General features: G+C 44.0%; 1 protein-coding gene across 5 annotated transcripts in view; it reads right to left on the reverse strand.

The window, feature by feature from the left end:
• The window catches only part of CEP170B (centrosomal protein 170B), a 118,231-nt gene extending 114,568 nt beyond the window's left edge, over window positions 1–3,663 (reverse strand). Inside the window, exon 1 of one of the 5 annotated variants that reach the window (XM_078150378.1) lies at window positions 3,356–3,658. The gene's annotated coding sequence lies outside the window, so the exon portion shown is untranslated. Of the gene's footprint in view, window positions 1–1,229; window positions 1,372–3,355 lie in introns of those variants that run through there. The other 4 variants (XM_078150379.1, XM_078150376.1, XM_078150377.1 and 1 more) reach the window with 4 other exon arrangements.
• Window positions 3,664–14,802: the final 11,139 nt, after the last annotated feature.

Raw genomic sequence — 14,802 nt, forward strand, 5'->3', positions numbered from 1 at the left:
ATTCCACCCCTCCACATACTCCATGTTCCAGTCAAACTGGCTAATTTGCTGTTCTCTGAGCCAGCTGTGGCACAGGCAGTCCCCAGGGTTCACTTCTACCTTTTATAATCTCTGACTTCTTTCAAGGCTCAATTTATGTTCTATCCCCTATAGGAACGGGCAGCCAGGGGGCAGAAGTGGATAGCGGGCCAGGCCTGGAATCAGGGAAACCTGAGTTCAAATCCAGCCTCAGACACTTCCCAGCAGTGTGACCCTGGGCAAGTCACTTAACCCTGTTTGCCTCAGTTTCCTCACCTGTAAAATGAGCTAAAGAAGGAAATAGTAAACCACTCCAGTACTTTTGCCAAGAAAACCCCAAATGAGGTCACAAAGAGACAGACACAACTGAAAAATGAGTGAACAACAACTGAACTCATAGGAAGTCTTCAGTTGTTAGCACTATTGCCTCAAATCATGTATATGCTTTGCACCTTAGGCATCTCACTCCAGAATGTAATCTCCTGGAGAGCAGGCAAGACTTTTATTTTTATCTTGGTATACCCAGTATCTAGCACACATTTAGGTGCTGAACAAATACTTAGATTTTATTATACTGCTCAACACAGATCTATTCACATGGTGTTGTGAAGGCCAGTGAAGCATAGCACCTCAGAATGGCCAAGCTTTCAGAAGACAGCTAATCTAACTCATTCCCCGAGCAGGAATCTCTTCTCCATTCCACAAAGCCATCCAGAATCTTCCTCAAAGACTTCAAACAGAGAAGAAGCCACTGCTTCATGAGGCAATACTTCTACTCGTGTATGGTGCTAATGGTTAGGAAGTTTATTCCTTGTTATTCTACCTCCCTGTAACTTAGTGTCCTAATTTTAGTGCTAAAGGTACTTCAGACACCATGCAGTCCAAACCTTCCACTGTTCACATGAGGAAACTGAAGTTAAGGAATTTGCACACAAATAGCCAGTGCCAGAAAGAGGATTTTTCCAGATGGCCCCAATTCTGTCCTCTGGGCATTTGGCAACTAGGGAAAATGTATATATTTGATTCTGTGGACCTCCCTCCTTCATCCTCTTCACATACCCATTCCAAAGGCCTTTACTCTCAGGTAGCTGCCAACCAATCCCCTAAAATACATTTCCAATAAGATTTTTAAAGCCAGATGTATTCCTCTGGGAGCATTCTATTCCATTTAATTCTACCAGTAAGCTGTGGAGGAAAAAAAAAATCTTGACCTGATAACAATTTGCTTTGTGACCTTGGACAAGTCGCTTCTCTCTGGGCCTGAAGACTGTATCTGTCAAATGAAAGTACTGGAAGAGATGATCCCTAAGGTCCCTTCCAGTTCTGCTCTGGATTCTGCCTTTCATTCAGGACTTTCCTTCCTTTTTAACCTTCACACTGAGAATCCTGGAGTCCTAGAACGAAAAGGAACAGGAATGTGTCTAAGCCAAGAGCCCTCCCTAAGCAGGAGGCTCTTCCCAAGCACTACTGCTCCTCTCATCTACATCAAACCTGGTTAAAAAAAAATTCAGCCAATAGAGAATAAAGGAGAACTAGGATCAGTCTGACAAATTATTGAAAAATATCAGTTTAAAACAAAGAAGAACTTCCTAACAATCCTCACAAAAACAGAAAGGGCTGCCTTATAAGGTAGTGAGCATCCTGTTCCTGGAAGTATTCAAACAAAAGCCAGATAATAATTATACTAATTTACATTCCTGTAGAACTTCTCAAACTTTAAAACATGTTCCTCACAAAAACCCAATGAGGTAAGTAGTCTGAGTATTATTATCCCCATTTTATAGCTAAGGACACTGAAGTTGAGAAAAATAAAGTGACTTGCCCAAGACGATAAAGCTAATGCCAAACTCCTAAGATGACAGGGATGCCATAGAGGGAAGGTATAAAGGAGTACTCCCCATCCCAACACACACACACTCCTCACCCAAAGCATGAAGCTACTTCTTACTACCAAGCAGGCAATCTTGTCCTGTCCAGTCCCATCCCACCCACTTATGGTTTCAGACCTTTATTGGCATTGGCTAGTAGAAGGAAAAATAATCCACAGAGATTCCCTCAGAGAAAACTGAGCCTCCACTGGAAGAAACTACAGAAGCCCTAAATTCAAGGATTGAGAGAGGCAAGCAGACTGGCAAGGAAAGGTTGGGGTGGGAGGGGGGGGAGAGAGAGGACATAGCAATAAAGGGGAAGGGAGACAGAAGAAGGGGAAAGACAGAGAGATAAAAGGGAAGGGGAGAAAGAGACAACAGAGAGAAGAGAGACAGAGACAGCAGGGAGGAGAGAGACAGAGAGAGAGAGTGAGGTGAAGAGTCAGAGAAACATAAGGGTGGGGAGCAGAGACACAAGGGCACGGAGGAGAGACAGGAACAGAAGTGAGGAAGACAGAGACAAGGGCTGGAGAAGAGACAGAGCAAGGGACACAAGGGCTGGAAAAGAGACAGGTAGATAAAGGATGAGGTAGACAGAGGAGAGACAGAAAGAGGATAGAGAAAAAAGGGAAAAGAAAAAGCAGAGAGGTCATGAAAGGAAAATAAGAGGGACATGGAAAGAGGAAGGGAGGGAGGAAAGAACAAGGGAGGAGAACAGGAACGGGAATGAGGAGGCAGGGAGAATAGAAGGGAAGAGAACAGGGACATGGAAAGAGGGAGGCAGGGAGGAAAGAAGGGAGGAGAACAGGGAAAGGGAAAGGGGGAGGCAGGGAAAAAGAAGGGAAGAGCATATGGACATAGAAAGGAGGAGGCAGAGAGGAAAGAAGAACGGAGGAGAACAGGAACGGGGAAGGAGGAAAAAAAAGGAAGAGGCAGGGACAGGGAAGGAGGGAGGAGGGGAGGAAAAGAGGCCTTATCCTGAATCAGCGCTCACCCCTCTCGCAGCAATGGCTGCGGCCTTAGGAGCCATCTCCGCCCCGCAGAGATTCAGAGGAGACAGCCAGAGACACTCACACCTCCAACCATCAACCCCAGTCCCTCTTCCCAATCCTCGGGGTCATTGCCCCCCCCGCCAAGTCCGAAAGTGGGACAGTGGGACAGTGCGACAGGATGACAGACACTCCCCTCCCCCAGCCCCGCCGCGCCCGCGCTGCGCTGACAGTCCAGGCGGAGGGTGGGGTGGAGGGGTCTGGCCCGGGCCCGCACCTGGGGACACCAGGGGCGCGCGCCTTTGTCTGGCTGGGGAGAGGGAGGAGCGCGCGCCCAGGTGGGCCGGGGCCCCCCCGGACTGAGCGGGCTTCCCTAGCCCAGGTTCTCTCCCGTGCCCACGCAGGTGAGGGGCGGGGCGGGCCGAGGCCGGCAGCTGGAGGAGGAGAACCGGAGGCGGGAGGGTGGGGGGCCTCACTCACCTGCTCCGGCCTCGGGGCCCCAGTCCAGGGCCCGGGCTCCTGCCAGCAGCTCCGCCGCCGCAGCCGCCACCTCCTCCTCCCTGTCCTCCAGAAGCGGGGCTGGCGGGAGCCCGGGACGCGGCGGCCGCGCAGCCCGGGCCCTGCCCGGCCCGTCCCGCCCGGCTTGGCGCGGCGCGGAGGCGCGGCTCGGCGGCTAGGACATGGTCCCGGCTGAGCCGGGCCGGCTCGCCAGCCCGCCCCGGCCCCGGCCCCGGCCCCGGCTCAACCTCAGCGGCCAGGGGAGCAGCAGCAGCAGCAGCAGCAGCAGCAGCAGCGCCGCTGGCGGCCCTCGCCAAGCAGGTTACTGACGTCTGCGGGAGGCTCCAGCCCAGCCCGCCCCTCCCTCTGTCTGCGGCCCGGCCCCCTCCAGGCTCCCTCTCCAGCCCCTCCTTCCCTCCCTCCCTCTCTCCTCCCCCGCCTCTTCTAGAGCAGGAAATCCAGGTTAGGGCCGAGGGAGCTGGGAACCAGGTGTGCACTGCGCGCCCAGGGGGATGGGAACGGGGATAAGGCGAAAAACGAGGGTGAGGATAAGAATGGGGAAGGTCTTGGCTCAGACTCAGGGCCGTGAGATGAAGCCCGGCGCTGCCCCCTCTTTCCATCCCGCAGTCTGCAGCCCAGACCCACCTCAAGCGCACAAATCCAGAGTGCAGAGTGTTAAAGGAATACGGTTAGGGACCCAGGGCCTGTTGCAGAAGGGAAACGAGCTCTAATGACACCCCACTCCCTCCACGGCCCAGCCCCCTTTCCAAGAAGGAGGCGCTGCGCTAACTCCGGGAGCCCTAGGAAGTCCCAAAGGGAACGAGATGGAACGAAGAGAGTCTGGGTGTCCGGTCGCCCCATCCTTGTGCGTCCTGCCCCACCTTCTCCCGGGAGAGGGCACTGCGCTCTCTCTGTGGACCCGGGCCGACGTTCACACAGGGTTCCCTATTTAATAGGGCTCAGGGTGACACTGGCTTGTCCAAGGAAAGCAAGTTAAAGCGTAACCAGGCCCTCCACCCCATACTTCAGCCCCAGCTTTGACCCAAGGCCTGGCAGGGTGCCAGCTGTGTTCTGCTCAATGCAGAGGGTATCCAGAGGCATTTGGCCCTTTCCTTCTCCACCCTTCCAGTCTCCTAATGGAGGAGGACAAAAAACATATGAGGCAGAGCCTGTGTGGTGGAGTGGAAGACTTTGTTTTGAACCCCGGCTCTGCTGCTCTATGTGACCTTGGACAAGTCTCCTCACTTCTCAGAGGCTCTAGTTTCACAGTTTTCACATCTATAAAATGAGGGGTTTAGACTAGATCATCTCTAAGGGACCCTGCCAGCTCTGACGTTGGAGGATTCTGTGGGGCCTGCCCTCTGACTGGTTATTATTAACTCTATTTGCTCTCTGGCCTCTGCTCAAAGTAGGTCTGTAACTGGCTGCAAACCTAGCCATTTCTTAAGGGCTGGTGGCAGAATGCTTTGGCAGAGGCCAAAGCTCCTCCCCTCCTTCTTCATTTCTAATCCTGCTAGGACCCAGAAGGGCCTAACACACCCATTATGGCACCTCCCAAACAGCTCTCCTGACTAGGCCTGGCTTCCAAAGACAGTAGAGGCTTTCCCACATAGATGTTCGCGGAGGTCCTGGAGTGATTGGTTAGAAAAGGATGATCCATCATCCATCAGTATTTACACTGAGCCCCTGCAGTGACTTGGGCGCTAGGCTAGTAGGCAGGCCCTTGTGAAAGCCCTGGAGGAAAACAAGATGAGTGTAAAATACAGGCTCAAAAGACACTGATACATCTGACTCACAGGAAACTGAGAATAGTCAGACTAAATGGAGTCAGAGCTAGACTGTGTAATTCAGATTCTTAAGTGCCAGAGGAGTAGTCACAGAGGACTTCAAGGAGGAGGTGGCGGGACAAGTTATGACACATTTCCCTTTCTTGACAGGCCTAAACTGACTGATCTGGTGTTATTATGAGCAATCCTGAATCAAGACTGAAGTGGGAGAAGAGAAAAGTGCCATAGTCGGAGAAAACAACCACAAAGCAGATAGTATACTTTTACCAAACAATGAATTCCTAACAGGTGCTCTTGGGCTTAAATTTGAAATCTGAAATAAAGCACTGAGACATGGCTGTATAATGGAAAGATTCTTAGAGTCACTGTTAGAATTATAGAATTTGAAGCTGGAGGGGACTTTAGAAATCATCTAGAATAAACCCCTCATTTTACAAATGAGGAAATTGAGGTCCAGAGAGAAATGATTTGCCAAAGATCACACAGTGAATTAATTATTCAGAGGCATAAACTCGAAATTCTGTGTTTTGTTTTGTTTTGTTTTCAAAGTCCTGGCTCTGGAACATATTGGCTCTGTTAAGACCGCTGGTTCCCTGGGCCTCTCTTTTTTTTTTTTAACCTGTAAAAAAGAGGTGTTGGGAAGGGGAGAACTTGGATTAGATGCCTTGTAAGGCCTCTTCCAGCTCTAAACTATGATCATAATCCTATCACTTAAACTCTCTCAGGTTTAGCTGCCTCATCTGTAAAAAGGGGTTAAAAATATTTTCTGTTTATCTCAGAGGGTTCTGGTGAGAAAAACACTTTGGAAAATTTGGGATGCTATAGAAAGGTGAATTATCACCATTATCTTCCTCATTATTATTATAACCTAAACCTCCTTTGCTCTAGCCGGTCAGTTGAACACTAGACATCACAGTTATTGTTGATTTTCTATCAAGTAAGCAATTTTTTATTTTTCCTTACTGTCTTCTGAGGTAGGCCAGTCAGTATAAAAACACACATACACATACACATACATATAAATATGCAGTTTTATCTACTTAAAACTTCAAATACCAAAGTGATAAATATATATAACATATACATATATGTGGTTAGAGCAAGGCAATTGAGGTAAAGTTAGAGCTTCAAGTTAATGTTCCAGATATTAAAATGTAAAAGTGATGGACTTCAAATGAGGAATGGGACATTCTTTTTTTCCACACATGGCCAATGTGGGAATTTTTGTGCAAAAGTTTTGGGTTTTTTTTTCCAATGGGGAAAGGTGGGAGGGAGATAAAATAATTGCTTGTGAATTTGGAGGAAATTTTTAAAAAAGAAAAGAAAAATATAATAAAAATGGATAAGAAGTTTAATGCTAGAAGAAATTTTGCCTAATAGGGTTGAATTACAGAATGTGTAGAGCTGTAGGGGCCTTGCAGATTATCTAATCCAAGCTCCTCCCTCATTCTGAAGATGAGAAATAGATTCACAAGAATGAAGAAATTTTCCTAAGCTAATCATATAACTAGTTGGGGGCAGACCCAGGATGAAAATCCAAGTCTACTGGCTTGGAGTCTAGAGGTCTTTCCACCACATCACAGTGTCTAGGAGCCCTGACACTCAAGGTTCCTAGTCTATACTTATAGTTTCTACCAGGTCCTAGTATAGGATCTTACACATAGGCTCCTCATTCCTAGAATATAAATCCTCCTCATCTCTCAACCTTTAAGGATCCCTAATTTCCTTCAAAACTCATCTTTGACTTCCCCTAAAAAAATATTATCATCAGTTGTCTACTCTGATAGAATATGTGCCTAAAGGGCAGGGACCATTTTTACTTTGGTGTTTGTATCCCCAGCTTCTGACACATTATAAGTGCATTATAAATGCTTATTAATCAATTGATAGATGTTTGTTGAATTTGCTCCTGAACTTTATAGTCTGGCCAGCAAAAATGGTGAGCAGATGCAGAGGGCCTGGGTGCCTTTGATTTCTGTCCAAATAGTCTATTGGAGTTTTCTGTCCTTGGCTAGAATTCAAGACCTGGCCTTCTTCCATAAATGATATCAGTGCAGGAACAGGGACTGGGACTAAAACTAGGGAACAAGTTCTGAACCTTCTAGTTTTCTCTGCTCTATGACTTATCAGTTCCTTCCACATTCCCAAACCAGCCGTTTCAGTGCTGGCATCCCCAGAAAGAGAATGTCACCTAAAAGTAGCAGCAACTCTGACCAAGCGAGGTCAGGGTGCCTGACCATAGCCATCGTAAATCTGGAGTTAGAAAGGAACCTCAAAAGCTATCCATCTAGTCCATTTCTTCCCCCACATCCCGTTTTGCAGATGAGGAAAATGCAGCCCAGAAAAGTTAAGTGATTTGGTTAAGGCCACCCAGGTGATACGTCAGAGGCAGGATTGGCACCCTAGTCCTCCATCATGCTGTGGCTACTGGGGAAAGGAAAGAGTAATTTATTGCTCTACCTCCCTCCTCCACCCAGGTGTGCAGTCACCAGGAGCATCTGAAAAATCAATCTATGGGAAAGTAAACACTAAAATTATACATGTAAGTATGTTTTTATTTTGTAAGAAGAGCCTAGGTCTGGGGAAGCTAGGTGGTGTACAGGCTCTACCCACTACAGAGTCAGGAGGACATGAGCTCAAATAGGGCCTTGGACACTTATTAGCTGTGTGATCCTGGGCAAGTCACTTAACCCCGACTGCTTAAAAAAAAAAAAAGAGCCTGGGTCCCTGTCCTTGACTTGGTTGGATTTGTTTTGCTAGCTGAAGTATAGCTTTCATTTCTATAGCACAGTAAGGTTCACAAAACAAACCTTCCCATCCAACAAGCCTGTGTGCTAGGTAGTATTTTAGAGAAAAAGAAACTGAGTCTCAGAGAGATGAAGTCACTTGCCCACATCACAGAGATTGTCAGTGTTGCAGACGGGATAAGAAAGCAGGGCACTTGGCCTCATTTCCAAGGCTCTTTATATTGCATCATGAGGCCCATGATACATCATTCACCCAGGATCACAGGGTTTAGAGCTGGAAGGGGCCTTAGACATTATCTCTTTTACAGATGAGGAAAAAAGCCCAGATGAGCAAGTGACTTACCTAAGGTCACACAAGTGAAGAGAAGCAGAGCTGAGACTTGAACCCAGTTTCTCTGAGCAGATCACTAAGGTCCCTTCTAATCCTTGATAGAGGATCTCTACAACTCCAAATTCTTACCACAACACCATGGCTACCTCATTTTCAGGGGGAGGGAATAGGGCAATCTATTGAACATTGGGGGGTTATCCTTGCTTGGAGAAGATAGTCTGCCCAGACCCATCTGTGCTTTGAGATCTTTATTTATCCCAGATGAGGCATTGTTCCAAGATCTGACTAGCATCTTAAAAGGGCCTCTGGGAAGGAGAGGCTTCATTCCCAGGGATAGGGCAGAGGGAGCAGCCACATCAAAGGCCTGGGGCTACCCCAGGATAAAGATGGGAGAGCTAGTTCTGAGTTACCCAGAATGATATCTGCATCTCTGATTTTTAAAGGGGTAGGGGCTTGAGGATGGGTTTCTATTCAAGTATGAGCAACTGGATAAATACCCTGATACCCAAGTTTCTTAATCTATGCCTATGAAGTCTTCATGGATCTGCTTTTCATTGAGCTCATATTTTTTTAGGTCCCCTAAGTGGCCAACCCTGTGCTCAGTCATATGATAGGAGAAACACAGATCATAGTCTGGGGAAAACAAAATACATGCAGATCTGGGCCCTACAGTCTGGAAGACAATATGTTATAGTAGAAAGAGCAGTGGATTTGAAATCAGAGGTTGTTGTTCAGTTGTTTTCCAGTTGTGTGACTCTTTGTAACCCATTTTGGGGTTTTCTTGGCAAAGATACTAGAGTGGTTTAGCCATTTCCTTCTCTGGCTCATTTTACAGATGAGGAGCTGAGGCAGACAGGGTTAAGTGACTTGCCCATGGTCACAGAGCTCATAAGTGTGTGAGGCCAGATTTGAACTCAGAAAGATGAGTCTTCCTAACTCCAGGCCTGGCACTCTATCCACTGTAACACCTAGCTGCCCCAGAGGACCTGGGTTCAAATTTCAGCTATGCTAATTACTAGCTAGATAGAGCTAGGGCAAGACTCTTCTATCTGGGTGTCAATTTCCTCATCTGTCAAAAGGGAAGTTTGTACTAGATAATGTCAAAGGGCACCTTCCACCTCTAAATCCATGGAAAAATGGGAAAGAGAAGGGGCAGACCCATGTTCTGTCCTAATGGTCTGGCTAAGGAAACTAGATTCACACACATGAGATTTTTAAAAAACAGAAACAAAAAACCAACCAAGGCCACTTGTGAAATATGCCTGGATCATATAGTTCAGACTGAGATCTTTAGGGGCTCAGAGGAAGGAGAGGGAAGACTGGGCTGAAATGAACCCGAGGTTTCCTAATGGCAATGGGCTTTGACAGAAGGATAGTATTTTGATAGAAGCAAGGAAGCAAGGAGGGCATTCCAATGTGGCAGAGCAGAAGAGCAAAAGCAGGAAGGAACCTACTGTGTGTGGTAAGAATACTAGCCTATACACAATAACAGCCATGTTACATGATAACTAATATTAATGAACTTAACCCTTCTCAGCAATACAAGGATATAAGACATCTCCAAAGGCCTTGTGATGGAAAATGCTATCCACAACCAAAGAAAGAACTATGAAGTTTGAATGCAGATCGAAGCATACTATTTGCTATTTTTTTCTTCTGTTGTGTTTTGTTTCCTCTTTCTGGTGGTTCCTCCTATTGGTTCTAATTCTTACTTACAACATCACTAATGTGAAAATATGTTTAATAGGAATGTATATGTATAGTCTATATCAGATTGTGTGCCATCTTGGGGAGGGAGAGAAAAATCTAAAACTCAAAAGCTTATGGAGGTGATTATTGATAATTCAATATAAATTAATTTTTAAAAATTAAAAAAAAGAATACCAGCCTAATTGGAGGGAAGGATTCTTGTTGGGGAGTGGTTTAAAATCGAGGCGGCTAGGTGATGCACTAGATAGAGCACTGGGCCTGAAGACAGGAAGGCTCAAGTTGAAATCCAGTCTCAGGCATTTTCCCTACTGTATGACCCTGGGCAAACCACCTAACTGCTTTCTGCCTCAGTTTCTTCAACTGTAAAATGCAGATAGTCATAGCACCTACCTAGAGGTGTTGTTGTAAGGATTAAATGTTGCAAGGTGTTGTAAGAAAAGGTAATTTGGGGCCTGTGAAGAATCCAGGTTTCATCACCCCTTTAGAACTTGTGAATTAAGGTCAGTTGCCTACAGGGACACCTTTCAACATGTAGCAATTCTCTCAGTAGGTCTGCCTTAGTGGGTTGGGGAGTATGTGAGAAGGAGTATCTCAGAAAATGATGCAGCTTGAAAAGAAAGGTTCCTTAAATAAAATGATCTGATCAGAGAGATGTCTGGTGATGGAAGGCTTCCTCAGTGGGGCCAGCCATTGGGATCACCCACCCTTATTCTCAATGAACTAGCCACAGGGAGAATTGATCACAGGTCCTTGAGACGGAATGTTGATTGAAGAAATACTAGCCTTCAAGAGTTCTAATTCGCACCAGACCCCAGTCCGTGATGGGAGAGGTACGTGGAAGAGTTCTTGTACTTAAGTCTTTAAGCAATAGCTCTTCTTGATAAATGTGTAAATTGAGCATCAGTTGGGAATTATGTTGGGTTATATGCATTCCCTTGCCCTCTTATAGCAGGGATGTAAACTCAAACGAGTGTATTTCTTTGAATTCCTGAGTTTGGAGCCACTGTCTGGTGACATAGAAGGTTTTAGACAGTGGTAGGAGTGAGGCTGATTGGAAGATGTTTTATTATTCTTTGCTTTATTGTTGTTACAGGTTGTTTATTTGCTTTTACTGATTCTATGCCCAAAAGTAAAATGCAGCTAAGAACATAAACCCTTGCCTCCCAGGCTAGAGAACACTGCCACAGAGACATACTCCAGAAATGGTACGTGGATTCTGTCCCAGAGTTCACCAGTTTGGTGATGTCTTTATCAATTGGCTCTTGGAGTCTTTTGAGAAAGAAACGCCATAGTTTGTGTTTCTTGTTTGTGCCAGTCCAGCAGGTAGAGTCAAGCAGCATCTTTGTCCCCACCCTCACCACTTTCTCCAAGACTCTGGTAGGCTTGGGGCATCTAGGTGGCACAGTGGATAGAGCACTGGCCCTGGAGTCGGGAGGACCTGAGTTCAAATCCAGCCTCAGACACATAACACTCACTAGCTGTGTGACTCTGGGCAAGTCACTTAACCCCAATTGCCTCACACACACACAAAAAAAACTCCGGTAGGCTTTGGCTATGGGTTGGTGGTGCCCCTCAGAACTGATGGGGGGCTCCTCACCAATCCCATACTGATCCTTGCTCAGTCAGGGGAGGAAGAGACAGAAAAAGAGACCAAGGGGCAGTTAGGTGGTACAGTGGATAGAGCACCAGCCTTGGATTCAGGCAGACCTGAGTTCAAATCCGGCCTCAGACACAACACTTACTAGCTGTGCGACCCTGGGCAAGTCGCTTAACCCCATTGCCTAGACAAAAAAAAAAAGACAAAAATAAATAAATAGAAATAAAAAAAGAAGAAGAAAAGACCAAGGCATGTCCCTCATGGTTTCTAGCAAAAAGGCAGCCAATGCACTCACATTATTTACTTCCCAACTGTACCCACTTTGCAGTTTGTATATTTCTATGGGATTCTACTACTAGGCTTATACTCCAAGGAGGTCATTGATAAGAAGAAAGTCTCCATGTACTCTAAAATATTTATAGCAGTACTTTTTGTGATAGCAAAGATAGGAAAGTGAAGTTGATGCCTATTGAATGGGGAATGGCTAAGCAAATTGTGTTACATGAATGTAATGGAATATTACGGTGCTGTAAGAAATGATGCATAGGATGAATATAGAGAAACATGGAAAGATTTATACAATTTAATCCAGATTGAAGAAAACTGAGCCAAGAAAAAACAACATACAACAATATAAATGGAAAGAATAAACACAAAACAATAAAAATTAAAATATTTTGTTGTTCAGTTGTGTTAGATTCTTCAGACTCTTCATGACTACATTTTGGGTTTTCTTGGCAAAGATACTAGAGTAGTTTACTTTACAGATGAGGAAACTGAGACAAAGTGACTTGCCCAGAGTCACACAGCTAGTAAGGTCTAAGGCCAGATTTGGACTCAGGAAGATGAGTCTTCCTGGCTCCAAGTCCTGCCCTCTATCCACTGAACCACCTAGCTGCCCTTAAAAGTGAATAATACAAAATTACAAAGAACAAGCAAGGTTCCAAAGAAGAGATATGAGAGGCACCCCCACTTCTCTCCTTTGAAGAGATAGGAGGATCATATATTTAGCATTTTTTATATATCTTCAGTGGTTTTATTCATTGGTTATGCTAATTTTTTCCTTTCTTTTTTAAATATTATTTACTATATGGGACAGCTATAAGTAGGAAGGATACTAGAAATTTTGGTGATTAAGAAAATAGATACCAATAAAAATTATCTTTAAAAAAGATGTCACCAAATTAGTGACTCCTTGGACGAACTCCACTCGCCATCTGCACAATCTCTTGTCTCTGTGGCAGCATTCTCCGGGTGGCATCCCAGCAGCCAAATGGTTACAGCTTATTTTGTCTGTTCACATGAGTTGTGGTTACAAGTCCAAAGCTCTGTGAAACACAACAAATCCAGGGAAGAGATGGGGTTTACCAGATGGAGGGACTCAAAAGCAAATTCTGATTGGGTAGATCCACAGTAATCCAAACACTAAAGGAGATGGGGCTAAGGGATAGAAGTTATCTACTCTCTGAGAGCAACAGGGACTCAAGCCCAGTAGGAGGACCACCCAACCCAGATCATTAATGTTAAACAGAATTAGGATAATAGATATCAGTGCCACCTGGTGGTTAAAAAAAAATGCTTTTCAGATTTCCATGATCCTTTCCTGGACTGACAAACACTACTCTTTCCAACAATCTATAGAAAGATCCAAGCGTTCAATAGTCTTTTCTTTATCTCCTCCCATTCTTCAACCTTCTGATGCAGGTCAGGCCTCCTCTTCTCCTCTTTAGATCCTTTTTCTTTTTTCTTTTTAATCTTTTTTTGGGGTGAAAGACACAATTTTTTATTAATTTATTTTTAGTTTTCAACAATCACTTCCATAACCTTTTGAGTTTTAAATTTTTCTTCCCCTCCCTCCCCAAGATGGTATACAATCTGATATAGGCTCCGCATATATATTCCCATTAAACATATTTTCACATTAGTCATGCTGTAAGGAAGAATTAGAACTAATAGGAGGAACCACTAGAAAGACAAAACAAAACAGAAGAAGAAAAAAAAAGAGCAAATAGTATGCTTTAATCTGCATTCAAACTCTATAGTTTTTTCTCTGGATATGAATAGCATTTTCCATCATGAGACCTTTGGAGATGTCTTAGATCCTTGCATTGCTGAGAAGGGCTGAGTCTATTAAAGTTAGTCATTGTACATCATACTGGGTACAATGTTCTCCTGGTTCCGCTCACTTCACTCAGCGTCAGTCCATACAAGTCTTTCCAGGTTTTTCTGAAGTCTGCTTGCTCATCATTTCTGATAGCACAATAGTATTCCATTACCTTTATTTTTATCTTAAAGCATTTCTTCAGTTCTTGAAGAAACACTTCATTCTGTCTGAGACAAATTAAATTGCCTTGTGCCATTCACTGCTTTTAAATGTGACATGTGTAAACTCTTCAGGTAATTCCAGCTCCTTCCCTTTTTTATTTCCAATTTATTTTTTATATAACATGTTTATACATAGTTGTTTGCATATTATCTCTCCCATCAGACCGCAAGGTGTTTGAGAGCAGGAATAGTTTTTTATCTTTCCTTGTATTCAGCATCACTTAGCACGGTGCCTGGCAGAGTGGGTGATTAATAAATGTTTATTGACTGATTTTCCTTTACAAGTTAAAAATTCATATCTTTTATATCTCATTACTATTTGTTTTGGTAGGTAACAATATAATAAACTGATTTCATTTTTAAAAAAAACTTGTTTTTACAAAATACAATAACTTGAGAATGGTTATAGATAAAAATTTGAAATTTTCAGTAATTAAATTTAATAATTAAATTTTTGTCTCTAATTTGTAAGCAAAATACTATCCTTAGGTGATAGATAAAAATGTAACTGGTTTAAAGAGAAAAATCCATTGGAGCAGCTGAAACTAATATAAGCAAATATATGACAGTAGAAAGTAAAAAAAAAAACCCTAAATCCAGAAATATAATTCACTATATTTATCATTAGGATTCACTGTTATTACCATATTTGCTTTTATGAATGCTTTAGTTATAGATAGCATGAAATCTAATAAATTAAAATGACATCTTAAAAGTGTATTGTAGGATATGTTGAACTTTTCCTGAGAAAATTAGGTGCTTTAATAAGAAAAAAAACCTTTTCAACAAAAACATTGACATCAAAGAATTGTTTACATCATAAAAAGTTGCTTACAGAATCACTCAGTGTAAAATATGTCACTGAATAAGAGAAACTTTGGTACTACCTACAGCTATGGATATACTAGAAATAATGCTTGGCAAATCATATG

The sequence above is a fragment of the Phascolarctos cinereus genome, unplaced genomic scaffold (assembly GCF_003287225.1).
Source record: "Phascolarctos cinereus isolate Bilbo 61053 unplaced genomic scaffold, phaCin_HiC Scaffold_2;HRSCAF=192, whole genome shotgun sequence".
Classification (NCBI taxonomy): Eukaryota; Metazoa; Chordata; class Mammalia; order Diprotodontia; family Phascolarctidae; genus Phascolarctos; species Phascolarctos cinereus.